The following is a 7555-nucleotide window of genomic DNA, read 5'->3' as shown; positions in this document are numbered from 1 at the left end:
TGCTGAATTAGCTGCCCACCTTTCCCTGAGAGAAACCCTCGGAAATAACACCGGCAGCACGGGGTGGGTTTTCGGGGTGGTAATTCTTGGAGCCCTGCCCAAAATGGAGGGGTGGGGAGGAGGAGAGATGCCTGAATCCAGCAGCTCGCATCCCCGGAGCACAGGGAACATCGTCCGATCGGTCTGAAAGCCCCAGCGCTCTGCAAGACATCAGCTCTGGGAAGCGGCATCCTTGGGCTTTACGCACTAGTTAACAGGCTGCGAGCTGCCTCGACTTGTTTTAAGCTCCCTCTCTCGCTTAATCTCATCTCCGTTCGGCGCGTGTGTGTGTGCATGTGTGTGTGTGTAGGGGGAGGACTTTATTTCCATTGGCTCAGCTTTCGCTGCCCACCCACATCTCTTCCACATCACCTTGGTGTCTCCCTAAATAAAACCAGCCCTTCTTATCGCACCGAGGAAATCGAGAGCGAGAGTTTGAATGGATTTTATATAAATATTTACCCCTATGAAGCTACTGCTGAGCTTGTGGGATAAACTCGCGGCAGCTGGCCTGAGACTCTCCTTCCGTCTCCCACCCCTAAGAGGGTTTAATTACTTTCGAGAGGGGAGGGGAGAGATCCGGATCCCACTTCCAGCTACAGACTGACCCAAAAAAGCAGTGCCAGGATTTAACTAACTATCCCTGATGGATCTGAAGGACAGCACCAGTGAGGGCAGCATGGGCAGCCTGCAGCCTTCCAGCATCCAGATTTTTGCCAACACCTCCACGCTCCACGGGATCCGTCACGTCTTCGTCTACGGGCCAGTGACCATCCGTCGCCTGCTCTGGACCTTGGCCTTTGTGGGCTCGCTGGGTCTCCTCCTGGTTGAGAGTTCAGACCGGGTGGCTTTCTACTTCTCCTACCAGCATGTGACCAAAGTGGATGAGGTCGTGGCAAACAGCCTGGTCTTCCCTGCTGTCACCATCTGTAACCTCAACGAGTTTCGCTTTTCCCGGCTCACCACCAACGACCTGTACCACGCTGGGGAGCTCCTGGCCCTGCTTGACGTCAACCTGCAGATCCCCAACCCTCACCTGGCTGACCCGGCTGTCTTAGCCATCCTCCGAGAAAAGGCCAACTTCAAGCAGTATAAACCAAAAGTTTTCAACATGCAGGAGTTCCTGGCGCGGGTTGGCCACGACCTGAAGGATATGATGCTGTACTGCAAATTTAAAGGCCAAGAGTGCAACCATGAGGACTTCAAAACTGTGAGTATGAGCAGACACTCTGCTTTTCTCTTCTCTGGGTGTGCGGACAGTGGTGGTGTTGCAGGACCAGGACAGCTTTGGAGGTCACTGGCTAACCTGTGTGGGCATGGTACGATGAGTGAACGGTGTCCGCTGGGCTCTGGCACGGCAGAGGAGGAGGAGGCAGCCTGTTGAGTTGAAGTTTGTTCGCTGGAGTCCTAACAGGGGGTTTCGTGGGGCCAGCCCTGCAAGGGGCTTGCAGCAGGTCCAGCCTCCATCCTGCATAAGGCCCACGGCTCCCAGGTGGCTGCTTGGTGTCAGACTAGGGTGTCAGATGGGTCCTGCTGAGCATCAGAGGGGGCTTGGGGGTCTCTTGCTATGGCCAGTGAATGTTAGCCAGCAAGAAGAAAGTAGAGAGGGCTGGAAAGAGGCCAGCAAGAAAGGCAGGCGTTCGGGGATGGTCTGAGTGATGTCCATTAGCTAGTTGTATTTCCCCGGGTGTTTGCAGCCTTGCTGAAATCTTGGAAGGGGAAATTTTTCTGCTTGTTCCTGGTGGTCATGGCTTATAAATCCTGGTTAGCTGCGCAGCGTGGGCAGCAGCTGGGTCCCTTCCTGGTGCTGTGTTAGAGAGAAGGCGGAAAAAAAGAAGAAGAAGGGGAAAAGAAATCAGGCTCTGCTCTGAGCCCAGTCTGCTCTTAGGCTGGCGGGGAGGTGTAGCGAGCCGGGCAGCCTGAGGATCCTGAAGGAAGCAGACGCTGCTCAGTTTACAGATTCTGGATGACACCCTGATGGCAGTGCAGGCTGGCCTGGGTAGTTTGGCTGGCAAAAAGTATCAGCATAAAATAAAAATAAAAAGTAGGTTGCCTGGAAAAAGCGATGCCCCCGGTGTGCTGCTGGGGCAGGTGAGGGTGCTGGGCTGGGCGAGGGGCTGCAGAGGGGTCTGGTCCTCCCAGGCTGGCGGTTTGAGTCCTGTCCTGGCAGAGATGTGGACGTGTGGGCTGGGAGTGGGCTAAGCTGTACTTTGCTCTTAAGCCGCGCTGGCCAGTCCCTTTGCACCGATTCAACCAGTTGGGGGGTTTGGTAATCCTGGAGTCAGTAACGCTACAGCTTTCAGCTGGTCGTTTCTTTGGGAGCGATGCTGCTTGTTCTGCTCACTGTCCTGCAAATAGGCAGGTGCCATAACAGGTTTTGTGATGGGCTGGTTTGCCAGCAGGATCTTTGTCTGGTTTTAGAAGGAGATATTTTCTGTCTCTGCTGCTTTTGGATCTCCCAGCAAATGAGTCCAACTGACTCATGCTACAGAGTGATTGCCATCACCTGGACTGTGCTCTCTTTAAACATCTGAGCAGGAGCATATAATTTTATGCCTCAGTTATTGCCTGTGCATAACCCTGATGCCTTTCCCATTTCAGACTGGATAGCCAGGCAAACTGCTCCTTTGCTTCTGTTCCTTGGGCAGATCTGAGCAGAGGTTGGGTTGTGCGAGTCATAGGAAGGGATCAAGAAAGTCACTAGGAGAAGAGCTTGCTAAAGAAAAGCCATGTGTGACTAAGTCTGGAGAATGGGATAGAAAAGGAGAAACAGATGCAAAAGTCCAGGGGACAGAAGGGTTGGGGAGTGAGGACAGACCCCAACAGGATGGACAGACGTCCCCTAACCATAGCGAGGGTGCGGGGAGAGGGAGGTATTCTGCCCGTGGGCTTCCCAATAATGCAACAAAGACCAGCCAAAAGCAAAAGCCTCAAAGCCAGCAAGCAAACAGCACATTCAAAACATCTGCAGGACTTAAAAAAGCAGGTCCTGTTCTCAGACAAGGCAGGAGATCTTGGCAGCCTCCCTGGGACGTGGTGGGGTGTCATCTCCTTGGCCATTTAGTTTTTTGAAGTAACTGCTTCTGAAACAATGACTTTTTTTTTTTCCCAAGGGGAATACAGTAGCTTCCAGAAAGACTAAACATTCCCTGTCTGCTGAATAAATCCTTGCTTTGCTCAAACAGGTTAGGGCCAGTTAGAAACAGATAGGATACTAAGGACTGACAGTGCTTGTCCTCGTCAAAGTACTGTAGAGATTCAGAAACAGGGCAATGAAATACTTCAGTCCATTCTGCAAAGCAGCTCCTAGATGATCCAGAAGACAACATCTTCCCAGCTTTGCCTGCTGTGCCTTTCTAACAGAGGCAGGTGTTTCAGTCTCACCGACTCCAGGTAATCCCTCAGGTTATGGAAATCCAGGGAGCAGCACTCAAAAGGGACACAACAACCCTGTTTTCCTTCCAGACTTTCCCTCAGAGATAAAAGGCAGCAAAAGGTGTCTGCTTGAAAGCTGAGTAGATCTTTCCACAGGGAGCATGCTGTAAAGGTCTTTGAACTGCCTCCGGGCTGAATCAGAACCTCATGTCCTGGATGAATTTTGCTTTTAATCACCAACGACCTGTTGCAACTGCACATAGGCTCTGTGACAGCCCATCCATTCTGCTGCCTTACCAGTTGGAAAAAGAGGAGTAGCATCATCACTGAAGCCTGATTTCTTTCCTATCAGGAAACAGAGGGTGTAAATCCCAGAGCAGTTTTGTAATGCGTCATCATGCCAAAGAACTCCGGCTCTTTTTCTATACTCCCCAAATTCATGCATTTGGGAGCAGAAGAGGCAGGAGTTTTGCAGCAGGAGGCTGCATCAAAGCAGTTCACTCTGCAGTAAGGTACTGCTAAAGAAGTTAGTGCAGTATTGCCAGCTGGTCAGCCATCCCTTTTGATGCATACGTGTGTGTGTTGTGTGCACTGTGTCCCCTGAATAAAGCACACGTTGCTTTTGCCGCATGGGAAAGCAGAGGCTGGAATGGCAGCGTCCTGGCACTTCGAAAACGTGACTTTACCTTCCTTCCTCCTCCACTTCCCTGTTTCAATTCTCTGCCGCTGCTTTATTAACAGGATTTGAGCTGTGCTTTCCTTACGCTCTCTGTTCCTTCTCCCCAGGATAATGCCTAATGCCTCTCAGACAACGTTTCCCCGTATTATGGTCTGCTCACAGGAGGGAGTCCCCTAAGCTTTTCTGCAGAGATACATCCAAAGGGAACAGCAAGGTCTTAGCAGAATATGTGCTGATTCCTGAGCTGGCATTGCAATGCACTGAGCAGCAGATAAGATAATGCAGACCTCTGCTATAGGCAAAGCAATGGAGAATAGAAAATCGGCAGAACACGCTTTAGCAAACCCATTCCCTTAGAGTATTTGGAGGAGGGACGCCTGATAACAGCAGCAGCCGAGGAAATCCCCTCCTTTTTTTCTGCATTGCTCCTCCCAGGAGGTCTCAGTTGAAAATGACCTCGCAGATGGCATTTTTCTGGAGGAGCTGTGCTCATGCTGCTCAACATGACATTAAGGTCTTCCTATCCTGCCGCTGCTGAGCGTGGTAAAGCTGTGGCTCATCAGCCCTAGACACACCGCTGTGATTTTCTGGGTATCTCTGTGGATGTGCTGGAGCAAAGCCTCTTTCCCGGGCCTGTTGGTCTGGCTCGTGGTCCTTTGCTGTTCCAGCATGGGATGAACTGAGCAATGGCAGGGGAACCTGGCAGGACATTTTTGTGTGTGGCACAGCAAATGCACGGGGCAACAGGGAGAAAAGTCTGTGAAAACCCTTTCAGCCCATGGGGCAAACGCAGAATGACTGATGGGATGACCTGGGTGTAGATACCGAGAGTATGAGCAGCAGGGGAAAGGGGCTATCTCAGTCCCACCTTGCCGAGAAAATGAGCCCCAGCAGCCAAGCCCTGCCAGACACATTCAGACGATGGCAGTGGGTGTGCGTTCTGGTGTGTGAGCAGGTTTTTCAGTCGGATCATTTGCTAAATGCAATGTGTAGTGTGTGCTTCCTCGCACATCCAATTCATTTCAGAGGTAACACAATAACTCAGCTTGTGCCTGCTATGCCTTCGTTGCCGGATGTCTATTCGTTTTCAGTGGCCGTGACAATTGAAGGATATAACTCATTTATTTTCAATACACATTCTTACTGACAGACAGTGTCCGCATAATGGAGAGTATGTGAATATTTCTATTTTGAGACACAAGTTTCTGTCAATCTATCTTTCTCCATGCATGTTTTTCCTCCCTTTCTTTCTAGTGCGCTTATGAGGCCAGTATTTAGTAAACAGCTTTTGCCTTTTAGACTAATTAGTCCATTCTCATCTCCTATTATACAACTTCCACTTTCCTCAAGAAAAAAAAATCAGGATGGTGGCTGCTTGATTCAGAAAAACATTACTTCTTTCTATTTAACAATTTTTCTGGAAAATCATGACTTTTTCCAAAGTTTGCTCCAGAATCTGAGGTACTATAATGAGATCTGCAATTCTGGGATACCTTTTACACAAATAGATATTTCTTGCACTAGGAGACCAAATCTTTGTGTAGCCTTCCCAGTCTGCAGTATAAGAGCTTGAGTTTGCACATGCTGTTGAGTTTCGGTGCATGGGCATAGGCACAGGAGGGAGCGCAGGGTTATCATGTTGCTGTCATTGGTGTCTCAGTTGGGTGTCTAAAATGAGGTGGATGGCTCCTGGGTCACATATCTGGCTGACGTGCAAACCACGCCCTTGAGAAATGCAGACCCTCATTCTACCCAGTGTTTGCGTGGACTAAGTTTCACTGTCCCTTAAGCATTTAGCTGTAAAATGAGTGTGGTAGTGCTTGCCCATGGAGCTGATGGGGTTTGTATTTCCTTTATTTATTACAAAATGGTAGGATAATGCTTTAAAATTCACCAGAACATTTCACGGGAGGATGCCAGTTGTGGTGAACCTCTGTTCATGAAAAAAGTTTCCTGGGTCTTGAATCGTTACTGGAGTTAAAATCTAACGAAGAGAACCTCGGTGGGGTCTTTTCATGGCAAACCCAATTTTAAGTCCTTTAAACTGAAAGTATTCACACTGGTTGGACTCGATGATCTTAAGGGTCTTTTCCAACCTGAATGATTCTATGATTCTATAGATGAAACAACTCCCATAGGACAGAAAATTCAGAAGTGTGGCTGTAGGTCATTTACTTGGGACGTGGGTGACCCATGTTTGAGACATTGGTCTGACTCAAGACCTGAGCATCACGGTGATAAACTATTCCTTAATTTTCTTTTAAAAGGTCCGTGTTTTGTTCTTGTTTGAGCCATTTCTTGACCAGGCACACTCCCCTCCCTCACTAGGGGTTTGAGATGGGAAGTTATCTAAAGATTTGAGATACCTCAGAAATGAGCCCAGCCAAAATATCAGAGACAGCTGGAGATCAGAGGGTTGTGAGAGCAAAGGGAGATGAAGCACAGCGGGGGCCCTGGAGGAGGAAAGACAAAGCACTTCTGTGCTTAAGAGCCAGCTGTGGGCTCAACCTTCCCTTGCCTGTGGCCTCAGCTTACGCCGTGCACCTGGCCGCTTCGTTTGAGGGAGAGCAACAACCACTCTTGTCTTCTAAGTGATTCCCATTCATCACAGTTATTCATCAGAAGGCCCAAGTTGAGAGCTCCTCTGTCCCCCAATCCGTACCACACCTGCTGAGGGATTTGCACTCAAAACAACATCTGGAGCTGAAGCAAAATGCAAACACCACCCTTGAGATGAGGAAGAAATGCTGAGCAAGAAGGACGTCATTACAGTTGCAAGGACAGAGGAGATGTTTGAGGGCTGCAAGGCTTTATCAGAATTTTTCTGGGAATTGCATGAGGCTTTCCTTTGCATTGGAAATAACTCTGAGTCCGGCTTCTTGCACCTCAGCTCTCCTACCTGCAAAATGGGGGGAAATAGCCTTTCTCCCAGAGAGACACTGAGAACTAAAGTGCTGGAAAGCTGTGGAGAGGCAAGGTTGTAAAAAACAGAGAACAAGGATGATAAATGTCTTTCAGCCACCATGTCCTGGTGTTTCCTTAGCCCGTGGCCCTCTGTGGCTAACACATTTCATCTCACAGGGTCTCCCTGACAATTGGTTTCGGACAGAGATCTCCTGGGTACAGCTCACTGTCTGCAGTGGATGAAGGGTGAAACCATGGGAAGCATTCAAATGTACTTGTGCTCTTTGTACATGAACCAGACTTAAATCTAGTCATGCCCAAAACCATAAGTGAAGCCCAGGAAAGACCAGGAACTTATAAAAAAACCAGCACAGTTTCTGTTTGGAGAGGTAAATTGGAGCAAAGAAGCTTGTCCTGACCTTCTTCCGTACACATCATGCAAGTGCCTCTTGGAGACAAATAATAAACAACCTCCCAGATGTTCCTTCTTGCAGAATCTTTGTGTTTGTCTGACCAAGTGCAGTGATGCCATGTGAAAAAACGTGATGTGACTGCTGT

The 7555-nt window shown here is 49.1% G+C and overlaps 1 pseudogene; it reads left to right on the top strand.

Moving 5' to 3' along the window:
* The first annotated feature begins 514 nt into the window (after positions 1 to 514).
* Positions 515 to 1249, top strand: LOC104074801 (annotated as a pseudogene).
* Positions 1250 to 7555: the final 6306 nt, after the last annotated feature.

This window comes from Fulmarus glacialis, unplaced genomic scaffold, assembly GCF_000690835.1.
Source record: "Fulmarus glacialis isolate BGI_N327 unplaced genomic scaffold, ASM69083v1 scaffold893, whole genome shotgun sequence".
Lineage (NCBI taxonomy): Eukaryota > Metazoa > Chordata > Aves > Procellariiformes > Procellariidae > Fulmarus > Fulmarus glacialis.
This window is presented reverse-complemented; position numbering and strand designations above follow the sequence as displayed.